At 35.6% G+C, this 13,767-nt stretch overlaps 1 protein-coding gene across 3 annotated transcripts in view; it reads left to right on the top strand.

Annotated features, from left to right (window-relative positions):
* Positions 1–13,200, top strand: part of LOC129633627 (craniofacial development protein 2-like) — a 472,452-nt gene extending 459,252 nt beyond the window's left edge. Inside the window, exon 7 of one of the 3 annotated variants that reach the window (XM_055555447.1) lies at positions 12,430–13,200. The gene's annotated coding sequence lies outside the window, so the exon portion shown is untranslated. Of the gene's footprint in view, positions 1–1,566; positions 2,817–12,429 lie in introns of those variants that run through there. The other 2 variants (XM_055555445.1, XM_055555453.1) reach the window with 2 other exon arrangements.
* The last annotated feature ends 567 nt before the right edge of the window (positions 13,201–13,767 follow it).

The following is a 13,767-nucleotide window of genomic DNA, read 5'->3' as shown; positions in this document are numbered from 1 at the left end:
GTATCTCTGAAGATGAAAGCAAAATACTAATAAAGGCAATGAGCAGCATTTTCCCAAGTGAACCCTATAGTAAACAAAAAAAATTTCAATGGAGCACAAGAACTTTGAGTAAAAGAAAGGAAGACTTACAGAACAGTAATGTTTTTAAGCACCATGATTATCTAACTAGAGTCAACCTATATGGGGATATTTTTTAAATTGCTACTGTTTTTTTCAGAGTGACTTACAGTCTATTTAAATGTGCCTTTTTGAATTATCTAAGCTATGAATTTATAATTTCTTATGTAACAGGATTTGTATTCATTGCATAGTACTCAAAATAATAGCAAGAGAAACAACTTTTAAAAATTGGATACCCTGCATTTGTTAAATTATCTTTGAGAAATATTCTGCTAAACTTGTTTTTCAGTCCTCACAATTGCACAGAAATGTAAGGTTCTTGGTTCTCCTAACCCAACTAGAATCTTGGGAAGCTCTGCTTGCTACAAGCAATATGTGAGGTTTTTTTTTTTTTTTTTCCTCTCCCCCACAGTGGACTATCGATGGGACAAATAAGAAACATAGTGATGTAGTTTCCCAAACATTTATGTTTAGGAGTCTGGTAATAGACTTGCTTGGGAAAAATTTATAATTTCTAAAAATATTGATCTAACTGTTCAAAGGTGAAGCTTATTTTATTAATAAGGTCCGACAGGTATTTTAGAGTCTAAAGTTTTTATAATTTTAATACCTCTTTTTAAAACAAGATATAAGATTATACATAATAAATTAGATAATTTATTTCCTTATTATTGCCATACAAATAAATAAAATGGCAACAGATTATAAATTTTAAAGTGTTTTATATTTATAATAATTATGTTTGTGATATCACAAACATCATTTAATCTAGAAAAAATATTAATCTCCTAACACAACTCCTAACAGTTCCCATACTTTTGGCCTACATCTTCAGATTTCCTCTTCATATGACCACAATTCTGAGTCAAATTTTCTATAGAGAAAATAGAAAGGTAATTCAGTGTTTTCTTTCTTGCAGATTTTAAAATTTATTTATTATCAAGATTTGACTGTGCACATGGACTTGTACACTGAGCATCACTGCAGATGTGTGTTATACAAATAGGAAATTATTCTTTTTAATATAATTTTATTTATTTATTTTGGCTGTGTTGGATCTTTGTAGCTGTGCGGGCTTTTCTCTAGTTGTGGTGCGCAGGCTTCTCACTGTGGTGGCTTCTTTTGTGAAACACAGGCTCTAGGCACACAGGCTAGTGGTTGTATCATGTGGGCTCAGTAGTGGCTGCTCCCAGGCTCTAGGGCACAGGCTCAGTAGTTGTTGCACATGGGATCAGCTGTTCCAAGGCATGTGGGATCTTCCTGGATCAGGGATCGAACCCATATCTCCTGCATTGGCAGGCAGATTCTTTACCACTGAGCCAGCAGTGAAGTCGTTCAGTCATGTCTGACTCTTTACAACCCCATAAACTGTAGCCTACCAGGTTCCATGGTCCATGGGATTTTCCAGGCAAGAATACTTGAGTGGGCTGCCATTTCATTCTCCAGGGGATCTTCCCAACCCAGGGATCGAAACCAGGTCTCCTGCATTGCAGACAGATGCTTTACCATCTGAGCTACAGAATCTGCCTTCTGAATCGACCATCAGAGCCAGCAGGGAAGCTCCCTAACTGGAAATTCTGATCATTTCTTTTGTAAAAAAAGTTCCATATATGCATAATTCCATGTACATATTCAAATATATTACTACTATAAGAATTTGACTAGGTATTGATTAGAATTAAATCTCCCACACTGATTTTGCATATTTGGAAGGGTTTCTATAACTTCTTCTTCTGCCCATTTTCAGCCTTTTTTTTTCTCTTCCACTGTGTACATGCATCCAATGCAGTGGACTGTGGGGCACATTGTATCAGCATCTGCTCTCAGTCCCTGTATCTGCCCTGTGATGCTAGGTGAGCTGGCAGAGTGGAACTCATCTCTATGGTGATGGCTAGCAATCAACTACCTAGACACTGACATCACCGATTTACATGAAGACATTCTTCTGTAACCTAACTAAATATAATACAAATTCACCTTTCCCTTTCCTGGATCCCTAAAATTCTCACAACCATTCCAGCACCATATGACTGTTTATAGAGATCAGGGCTTCTACTTGAGTGCTGTTAAAATATAACCCTTGCCATTAAAAAAAAAAAAAAAAAAAAGACCACATGAATATACTACTAGAGTTTCTTCCAAGGTTTCCAAAGTCCAGGAAGGGGCCAATGAAAGTGGGCAATCCTGAAAGTTAAGATTCATTAGCTTTACATTTATCTACTGTGGGCTTCTATTCTTAATCACACATTTTATAACTACTAAAAACAGCATCCCAGTATTAAAAATAATACATGATACATTTCAGCTACTGGGAAGGTGATTAATTACAGGCTGAAATCTGGGTTATTCTTCATGAGGAAATAATTGCAACGATTATCTTTAGACCTGATATGCATTTAAATTCAGTGTTTTTAAAGGAATGGTCTAATTGTCTTGGTTTTGCAAAGTTTTCAAATCTCATTCTTCTTATGGAAATCAGTTTTTGTAATACATGAGCTCTTAAGATAAATCATTTTAATGATGACTAATTAATAGAATGTCAAAGATATTTGTACTTTATATATTCCATTTATAAATAGCATTCCCTTGTTCCTAATAAAATTATTATGAAATATTAAATGTATCATAAAAATCTAAATTAAAAAAATCCTTGAGTTTTATTAAAAAATGGAAAGTATTAGCTTTCATTTTTATAAAAATGGCTTTATTTTATGTGAACTGATGAAGCTTCAGCTGGTTATAACAGATAAATGATGTTTAAAAAGAGAAGTTATTTTGCTTGAAAATAAAGTCTCTGACAGTTTCAATGCAATGAAACCTATTTGTCTATTACCACTTTCATGCACTTAGAGTTTTATAAATAAGTAATGGGAAATGAATCCATACAAGTTACAAAAGGACTTTTGATAGTCAGCACTAACATGTAAATGGATCTTTTGAATTGGCAACTTTTGGCTGTAGCAAATGGAAATAAATCCTCAGTGACTTGGCAAACACTTTCACTTCAATTCAGTGAGGTTTTCTCTTCTGATAGGCTTTGAGTTTGGGCTTAGTTGTTCATTTATTTCTATTCTACAGTGAATACTGAGAGCCATTCTCAGAAATCAGATCTTCATTCCCCAAGGAGAACCATTCTAAGTAAACATAGAGCCTTCCAAGGAAATCTTGTGGGCTCTTAACAACTAGTCATGTAAAAGTGGATACTATCAAACCAAAATTCACTTCTGTTGAAGATTTTTCTTTGAATCTCTAATGACCTTCTCATTGTGATTTACAGTTTCAAAATATGTCTAAAAATAGAATATATTATATAGGATAATTCTATCAAAATAGAGGGTTCTATTGATTATACAGGATGAATGCTATTGATAATTCATCAATTCATTCAGGCTTTTTCTTCAGTGAAGACTGTGGCATTTGTATATTGATTTTTCTAATATGAAAGTTTCGTCACTCAGTCATGTCTGACTCTTTTTGTGACGCCATGGACTGTAGCCTACCAGGCTCCTCCGTCCATGGGATTTTTCCAGGCAAGAGTACTGGAGTGGGTTGCCATTTCCTTCTCCAGAGGATCTTCCTCACCCAGGGATTGAACCTGGGTCTCCCACATTGTAGGCAGATGCTTTACCATCTGAGCCACCAGGGAAGTCCTAATAAAGAATTCCTAATATTATAATTCTAAAGATATATGGTTATACCTAAACAATATTTAAATCTAAAGTAATCCATATTCTAGGAAATGAACAATAGACATTAAAATCGATTCATGTTTACAAGTACTCAAAAGGTATAGGAAAGCTGTTAATAAGAAATGCATAGCATCTAAGAGTTTCCTTTAATAATTTACTTATTCTTGTTTGAAGCTAAAGTGAGACTTATGTTAGAAAACTCTTACACAAAATAAACTGGCCCTGCTGTCTTTATTTATAAAATATCTGTGTTTGTATCAAATGATTTCTAGCTTCATAATATAGAAAATTAGATTACATTTTAAATACAATTTTATTTTCCTAATATATACATTTAAACTTAAACATTTCCATTTAAACAGTGCTTTAAGTGCATTTCTCAGATTCTGACTTGCATTTTTACTTTCAACCAGTTCAAAATACTTTCTCATTTTCTTGTTATTGTTTTCACCCATAGATAATTTAAATTTGTACTCCTTAAAATGGAGACTTTTTTCCATATATCTTTTTGTTATTGACCTCTTATTTAATGTTATAGTGATCAGAGAAAATTCTCTCTATGATTTGAAACATTTAAATTTTTGACACTCGTTTACTTCCACCCTCTCCTTGATAGTGTATTTTGATATGTTTGATGTGTTCTTCCTCCATCCCTAGCTTTATTAAGGAGTAATTGACATGTAATATTGTACAAGTTTAAGGATGTGTTCTTAAAAAAATTACATTTGACTATTATTGGATTGTTGTTGTTTAGTGGCTAATTATGTCCCACTCTTTGCAACCCCATGGAATATAGCATGCCAGGCCTATCCCACTATTGCTGGGATAGTACTCTATAAATATTAATTAGATCATTGATTTAATAATGTCATGTGTTCTGTATTCTTTCTGATTACCAAAAACAGAGAGCATAGGCTTCATAACTATAACTATAATTGTACACTTGTCTATTTTTTCATTGAATACATTAGTCTTTAGTCTTTCTTCAGATATTCTTAAGCACTATTATTCTCTACATACATGTTTAGGATTGCTATCTTTTTGAAGAATTAACCCCTTTATAATTGAGAAAACCAAAGGCAATAATTCTTTTTAACCGATACAGAAGATTTCTCAATAAAATATTAGCAATCAAATCCAACAATGTAAAAAAAGAATAGTGCATTGATATACTGTGAATGTTTACTTTTTTTTAGTTTGAATGCTTTGTTCCCCTATCCCAAATTCATAGGTTGAAATGGGTCTGATAGTTTAAGACAATCCCATGGGTAACTCTGAAGCTGGGATGACCCTTCAGAACTGCCTTGTATTGAAGCAAAGGAATAAGGTCTTTATATCCCTGGACAGACCAGTTACGAGGTGTGGACTGCTTCTGGGAAGAGGACAAGACCTCGGTCAAAGCAGTTTTCTTAAGCCAAAGCCAGTTCTCAGAGAGGCACTTAGTTGTGAGCTCTGCTCCGACCCTGCTAGCATTGGGAGAATGTGTCATTGTACTCAAAGTGTAGGCTTTGGTGGCACACCACAGTATCCACTACTGAAAGTACGAGAAAAAAATTTCACAATTTCTTGATAATGTGGTCATGCACAACTAAATGTAAGAGAGACCAAAGTTTTTCAGATACATGATGAGCACTCAGAAGTCAATAACATTTTTATGTCTCATTAACAGCCAAGTGGAAAATATAATGGGAATTTACTATTTACAGTGGAAGTAAAAGTCATATATCTAGATATCATCCTAAACAATTGCACATTATAAATTCATAAAGTAAGAAATAAAGTAATAGTGATAGACTAAAATTTTAAACATATAAGTGATCCCAGGCTTTATCTATCAATTAAATGTAGCTCTCCCTAAAGTTTGAATACCATTTGGTAGGAAACTAGACAAATATACTAATTTATTTTAAGAAATATGTACGTTCAGAGATATTTAAAATAGCTTTGAAAATAGAGTAAATATGTAATGAGAATATAGGTGGATTCAGGTAAACACTATTGTGCTAATTTTTTAGCACATACAAATAGTTCAATTAAACCAATAAGTGTAGGAATCATAATATGAGAGAAGCAACATATGGATGAGTTAAAAAAAGTATTGTTTATTACTGGTGTTGTGAAAGTTTTCTTAATCAATAAGTAATTACACTGCTCATACCATGAACAAATAAAACTGAAAAGTTTAATGTAAATGTTCAAATAATAAAATTAGCATTATAACTCATGAACTTTCTTTTGAATTTTATTTGCACAAGCATTTTTAAATAGGCCACCAAGAAACCTGAATTATAAGGGGAAGAAATAAATAATTGATTTCTGTGTCTTCCATGGATAAAATTATATATTAAAAAAAAAAAGCAGAATACGCATAGTTGGCATAGCTTAAGCTGATCAGAGCTCTGTAGTTTGGTTGTAGAAAACACTACTAAAGTTCAGTAATAGAAGCAGAAAATATAATAAACAATAAGTGATATAAATTGTGTAAACCTGAATAATTAACAAATCTAGTTAGAAAATATTATTTTATTAAAGGTTATAGAGTAGAAATGAGAACCTATAAGGACTTACTCCTTATAAACATCAGATTGTTAAAAATTAGAACATCACATACAATGAATGCCAGTGGTAATCTACATGTACTACTGACAGGAGTATGAAAAGGTGCCAGATTTCTGAAGATTAATTTGTCATTCCTCAACAAAATTAAGTGCATTTCTTACATTTCTTTTTAGAAATATGAATCATTTCATTTATTATATCAGGGTAGCAAAGGCTTTCGGAGAAGGCAGTGACACCCCACTCCAGTACTCTTGCCTGGAAAATCCCATGGACGGAGGAGCCTGGTGGGCTGCAGTGCATGGGGTCGCTGAGGGTTGGACACGACTGAGTGACTTCACTTTCACTTTTCACTTTCCTGCATTGGAGAAGGAAATGGCAACCCACTCCAGTGTTCTTGCCTGGAGAATCCCAGGGATGGGGGAGCCTAGTGTGCTGCCGTCTATGGGGTCGCACAGAGTCGGACACGACTGAAGTGACTTAGCAGCAGCAGCAGCAGCAGCAAAGGCTTTGTTCATCAAGATATTAACACCAGAAACCATGGTGGAAATTTTGATAAATACGATTACAAGCAAATTACAAATTTCTCTATGACCACAAAGGCAAGAGAAAAGGCCACTTTGAAAGTTCATTTGATGTTTTTTGCTACTGTTCAGTCACTCCCTCGTGTCTAACTGTTTTTAATGCCATGGACTGCAGCACTCCAGGCTCCTCTGTCCTCCACTATTTCTCGGGAGTTTGCTCAAATTCATATCCATTGAGTCAGAGATGCTGTCTAATCATCTCAGTCTCTGTCACCCTCTTCTTCTTTTGCCTTCAATATTTCCCAGCATCAGGGTCTTTTCCAGTGAGTCAGCTCTTCACATCAGGTGGCCAAAGTATTGGAACTTCAGCATCAGTCCTTCCAGTGAATATTCAGGGTTGATTTCCTTCAGGATTGATTCATTTGATTTCCTTGCAGTCCAAGGGACTCTCAAGAGTCTTCTCCAATACCACAATTTGAAAGCATCAATTTTTCAGTGCTCAGCCTTCTTTATGGTCTAACTCACATACATACATGACTACGGGAAAAAACCATAGCTTTGATATATGGTCAAATGTTTGTTTGCAAAGTGATGTCTCTGTTTTTTAACATGCTGTGTAAGATTGTCATAGCTTTTTTTCCAAGGAGCAAGCATCTTTTAATTTCATGGCTGTAGTCACTGTCTGTAGTGATTTTGGAGCCCAAGAACATAAAATGTGTCAGTTTCAACTTTCTCTCCGTCTATTTGCCATTAAGTAATGGGTCCAGATGCCATGATCTTAGTGTTTTGAATGTTGAATTTCAAGCCAGCTTCTTCACTCTGTTCTTTCACTCTCATCAAGAGGCTCTTTAGTTCCTCTTCACTTTCTGCCATTAGAGTAGCATCATCTGCATATCTGAGGCTATTAATACTTCTCCTGGAAGTCTTGATTCTACCTTGTAATTCATCCAGCCTAGCACTTCACATGATATACTCTGAATATAAGTTAAACAAGCAGGGTGACGATATACAGCCTTTTCATACTCCTTTCCCAATTTGGAGCCAGTCAGTTGTTCCATGTCAGGTTCAAACTGTTGCTTCTTGGCCTGCATACAGGTTTTTCAGGAGACAGATAAGTTGATCTGGTATTTCCATCTCTCTAAGAATTTTCCACAGTTTGTTGTGATCCTCATAGTCAAAGGGTTTGATGTAGCCAATGAAGCAGAAGTACATGTTTTTCTGGAATTTGCTTGCTTTCTCCATTAGTCAGTTCAGTTCAGTTGCTCAGTCATGTCCGACTCTTTGCGACCCCATGAATCACAGCACGACAGGCGTCCCTGTCCATCACCAACTCCTGGAGTTCACTCAGACTCACGTCCATTGAGTCAGTGATGCCATCCAGCCATCTCATCCTCTGTCATCCCCTTCTCCTCCTGCCCCCAATCCCTCCCAGCATCAGAGTCTTTTCCAATGAGTCAACTCTTCACATGAGGTGGCCAAAGTATTGGAGTTTCAACTTTAGCATCAGGCCTTCCAATGAATACCCAGGACTGATCTCCTTTAAGATGGCCTGGTTGGACCTCCTTGCAGTCCCAGGGACTCTCAATTTGCAGCAAGTGCTAATTTCCTTCTTTCAATAATTTCCTACAAATTTGGATATTTGTTTACTAGAGGAAAACCTACAAATTTGGGTGTTTGGTAGAGGAAAACCAGTTCATAATTTTCATTATTTTTTTATAGCAATAGTAAGATTGACATAAGATGATTATTGGTTTCATGTGTACACATAATGACTATCTTTCAATCTTCTCATTGTACTCCTGAGTATGGAACTACTTGCATCTCTATTATTTATCAGAGTTCTTATTTCAGGAATGATGGTAGTAGCAGAGAGTCAGAAGCTACTTATACTTACTGATAACCTGAATAGCTAAATTGTAGTATTTGCATACAAATGGTAACTATAGGTTGGTTCAAAGGAGAAGGCAGTGGTATTGTCAATGCCTTCCAGGCAAAGACTACCAGGAACACACCTGGCTGACTGACAATGTAATGTGACATGGACCCTGGAGTCTGATTAAAATTCTGTATATTTTAGGCCCATCTTGCCATTCACATGCATAATATTTAAAGAAAAATTGAATTACACCGTCTGGAACAAAAGAATCTAATGAACTGAGAAGTGGAGAATCTATGCTGTCCTTAGACGTGATCTTAGAGTTGTCCATCCTGAGGTGATCTCAAGAGGATAAAAAAAAATCAGTTTAATATAAATTTTTACATTTTTTTCTAGTCTGAGAAGTTTCTCCTTTGCTTTTGGTATTCATTATTGCTAAAGAAATGCCTAAAGGCAATCTGACTTGTATTTTACTATAGGCGCTAAATTTTTATTTTCACCTTGCTATTGTTACATTTGTCTCTTTTCCTTTGTTTTAAAATGTCACATTGATAAATCTACTAAGTGGCCTTCCCTTTCTCTATAAACTAGTTGGAAGGTGGCAGTGTGTGTCTTTGTAATTTTCATTCTCATTTTGTCAAGGATTAACTCATTCAGTTCAGTTCAGTTTTTCAGTCATGTCTGACTCTCTGTGACCCCATGGACTGCAGTACGCCAGGCTTCCCTGTCCATCACCAACTCCTGGAGCTTGGCTAACACTCATCATGTCCATTGAGTCGGTGATGCCATTCAACTGTCTCATCCTCTGTCGTCCCCTTCTCCTCCTGCCTTCAGTCTTTCCCAGCATCAGGTCTGTTCCAACGAGTCAGTTCTTTGCATCAGGCAGCCAAAGTATTGGAGCTTCAGCTTCAGTATCAGTTCTTCCAATTCAGGACTGATTTCCTTTAGAATTGACTGGTTTGATCTTCTTGCAGTCCAAGGGACTCTCAAGAGTCATTTCCAACACCACAATTCCAATAGCTCATTGGGTCACTTCAATCTGGAAATGCATATCCTCCCTTTCTGTGATGTTTTCTCATATCATTTAAAGAATTCTTCTTACCTTTCATCTTTTTTATTCCCCACTTTTTAATTTCTATGAATCAGATGTTGAATTCTCTAAATTGTCTAACTAGATTTTAATTACTTTCCAATCTTTCTGCATGTTTTTAGATTTTAGCAAGCATTTTTTTTTTTTTCTGGTCTTTCCCTTCCCACTTTATTGTCTTTCTTGCTCTGAGTTTGGTATTTGAAGGTAGCTTTGTGGGGGTGATATATTTTCTGTAAAGTCTTATTTGTGTTCCTTTATTTATATTTGCTTCTTTCATGATACATATTTTCTTTTTAACTTGAGAGGAACATTTCTCAAATATGTGATGGTCCTTGATTGTCAATCTATGTTTAATAATTAAAAAACCAAAACAAGAAAGTATCCTTTGGAGCTCTTAGTTTATGTGTGTCTTAGTAGCAGATAGACTGCAGATTGAAGTGATGAAGCAGTTATGCTGAGTTAACCCTGTCCATGTACGTCTTAGTCACTAAGTCATATCTGACTGTCTTGCAACCCCATGGATTGTAGCCCATCAGGCTCCTCTGTCCATGGTACTTCCCAAGCAAGAATACAGTGGGTTGCCCTGTCTTCCTGACCTAAGGATTTTTTTTTTAATTTTATTTTATTTTTAAATTTTACATAATTGTATTAGTTTTGCCAAATATCAAAATGAATCCACCACAGGTATACATGTGTTCCCCATCCTGAATCCTCCTCCCTCCTCCCTCCCCATACCATCCCTCTGGGTCGTCCCAGTGCACCAGCCCCAAGCATCCAGTATCGTGCATCGAACCTGGACTGGCAACTCGTTTCATACATGATATTTTACATGTTTCAGTGCCATTCTCCCAAATCTTCCCACCCTCTCGCTCTCCCACAGAGTCCATAAGACTGTTCTATACATCAGTGTCTCTTTTGCTGTCTCGTAAACAGGGTTATTGTTACCATCTTTCTAAATTCCATATATATGTGTTAGTATACTGTATTGGTGTTTTTCTTTCTGGCTTACTTCACTCTGTATAATAGGCTCCAGTTTCATCCACCTCATTAGAACTGAGGATTAAACCTGTGTCTCCTGCATTGCAGGCAAATTCTTTACCGCTCAGCCACTAGAGACGCCCCATTTAAACATATTACACTGTTTTTAACTTTATTATCATGTCCAATCACTCTACAAATTGGACACACTTGGAGCTCTCTTGATACATATTTTAGCATTTAATCTGAGAATTACTATACTTGTATGAATTTCTCTCTAACTTCATGAAAAAAGTATCATAACAGTGAAAGTGTTAGTTTTTTTGTTTGTTTAAGAGGGAATTTAATGTAAATCTCAACTCTACTACTTCTTACAAATTTACATCTTTGAGTTTAAATTTCTTCACCTATAAAATAAAGGTGACATCTCTGGGATTGCTAGAGAAATTCCTAGAGAAAATTTCTGTAAATGAAAGCATCATATACAGCTTTAAGAATTTAGTGACCAACAAAAGCCAGGTAGCATTTCACTTATGTAAGCTTAAGTCTATGCCTTTATCAGAGTAATGCAGGTACAAAGTAAACATGTGGGTGGGAAATTACATTAATTAATATATGAAGTGTGACTTATTCAGAGTAAAAAGCAGTTAAGTAGGTAAACTATTGATAAATTACCAGGGAAGTAACTATTTTGTCCAGATGTAAATCTGTTGTGTGTGTGTTTGTGTGTGTGTGTGTTAGTTGCTCAGTCATGTCTGATTCTTGTGAACCCATGGTCTGTAGCCTGCAAAGCTCTGCTGTCCCTGGGATTTCCCAGTCAAGAATACTGGAATGGGTTGCCATTTCCTTTTCCAGTGGATTTTCCCTACCTGGGGATCAAACCCACATCTCCTTAATGGCAGGCAGATTCTTTACCTCTACGCCATCTGAGAAGCCTGATAAATGTTATAGTATTGTAAATTATACTAATGAAAAATATCAGTGGGAAGATTTTAATGACACAATTATTCTCATCAATAAAATAACAATTAATTTGTTCAGTATTATATTAATTGTTATAAACATCGAGTGTTGTCAATACTTACATGCTAAATACTGAGTCACTTTAGAAAAAAACTTATTACAAAACTATTTCACACATACAAAACTGATGATCTTGCTAATGCTAAAAATTTAATATAAAATTTTCAAAACTATTAACATTAATAGGCTTTATTTTTGAACAGTTTTAGATTTACAGAAATATTAAAAAGATGATATAGAGAATTTCTGGGCTTCCCCAGTGGCTCAAAGGTAAAGAGTCCACCTGCAATGCAAGAGATGCAGGAGATGCAGTTTTGATCCCTGTGTGACTCTTTCCATTTCACAGATACATATATATTAACAATAATTTTATTTTTTCCAGTTTTACTGATAAATATGACATACACACTATATAAGCTTAAGGCATACAGCATAATGATTTGACTTACATAATTGTGTGACCTATATGTTTATACTTTATAAATATTATGTTGAATTTATTACTATATTTTTATATTATGCCTCATGATTGGGATTGTCTGTCAGTTCATGAAATTTGTTCCTTTTTTTTAGTGCTGCTGCTGCTGCTGCTAAGTCACTTCAGTCGTGTCCGACTCTGTGCAACCCCTGAGATGGTAGCCCACCAGGGTCCCCCGTCCCTGGGATTCTCCAGGCAAGAACACTGGAGCAGGTTGCCATTTCCTTCTCCAATGCATGGAAGTGAAAAGTGAAAGTGAAGTCGCTCAGTTGTGTCTGACTCTGAGCGACCCCATAGACTGCAGTCTACCAGGCTCTTCCATCCATGGGATTTTCCAGGCAAGAGTACTGGAGTGGGGTGCCATTGCCTTCTCCATTTCTTTAGTGCTATGTAGCTATTATTTTGGGTTTCTTGCTTTTAGATGTAAACTTTAGAATCAATTTGTTGATCTCCATATAACAATTCATTGGGAATATGATTAAGATTGCATTGAATTTATAGATCAAATTGAGAAGAACTGACATCTTTCTAATAATGAACCTATTTTAGAATGTCTCTCCATTTATGGAGCCTATCTAACCATGAATAGGCTTCTCTGGTGGCTCAGTGGTAAAGAATCTTCCTGCCAATGCTGGATAAGGAAATGGCAACCCACTCCAGTATTCTTACCTGGGAAATCCCATGGACAGAGGAGCCTGGTGGGTCTATGGAGTCACAAGAGTTGGACAAGACTTAGTGAATAAACAACAAAACATGAACGTAGAATGTCTCTCCATTTATTTAGACTTTCTTAAATTTCTTTCATCGTAGTTTTATAGTTTTCTTCATGTAGATCTTACATTTATACCTAAGTATTTTCTTGATACTAATACAAATGGTACTGTGTTTTTAATTTTGAATTTCTGTTAATTGTTGGTTTATATGAAAGAAATTGACTTTTCTAGATTTGTGATAATTGCTAATAAGTTCAAGAAGAATTTGTCAATTTGTTGTGATTTTCTTTATAGATAATCATTTTATCTATAAACAAAGACAGTTTTCTTTCTTTCTTTTCAACCTGTAGGCTCTTTACTAGCTTAGTTCCTTTCCTGACTTATGCGTTAGCCAGTTCTCCAGTACAACATTAAATAGGAGAGATGAGAGGAGACATATCCTTGCTTCATTTCCTATGTTAAAGAAAATTAATCGGTTTCTCACAATTAAGTATGATGTCAGCTCTAGGCCTTTTGTAGATTTTTTTTTTTTATCAACTGTAAAAGTGAAGCTGTATCCTGTATTCCTAATTTACTAAGAGTTTTTAATCCCTGTAGCTCAGATGGTAAAGAATCTGTCTGCAATGTGGGAGACCTGTGTTTTATTCCTGGGTCAAGAAATCCCCTGGAGAAGGGAATAGCAACCCACTCCAGTTTTCTTGCCTGGTGAGTCCCATGGAC

Source organism: Bubalus kerabau, chromosome 19, assembly GCF_029407905.1.
Source record: "Bubalus kerabau isolate K-KA32 ecotype Philippines breed swamp buffalo chromosome 19, PCC_UOA_SB_1v2, whole genome shotgun sequence".
Lineage (NCBI taxonomy): Eukaryota > Metazoa > Chordata > Mammalia > Artiodactyla > Bovidae > Bubalus > Bubalus kerabau.
Note: the sequence above shows the minus strand (reverse complement) of the source record. Positions and strands in the feature narration are given on the sequence as shown.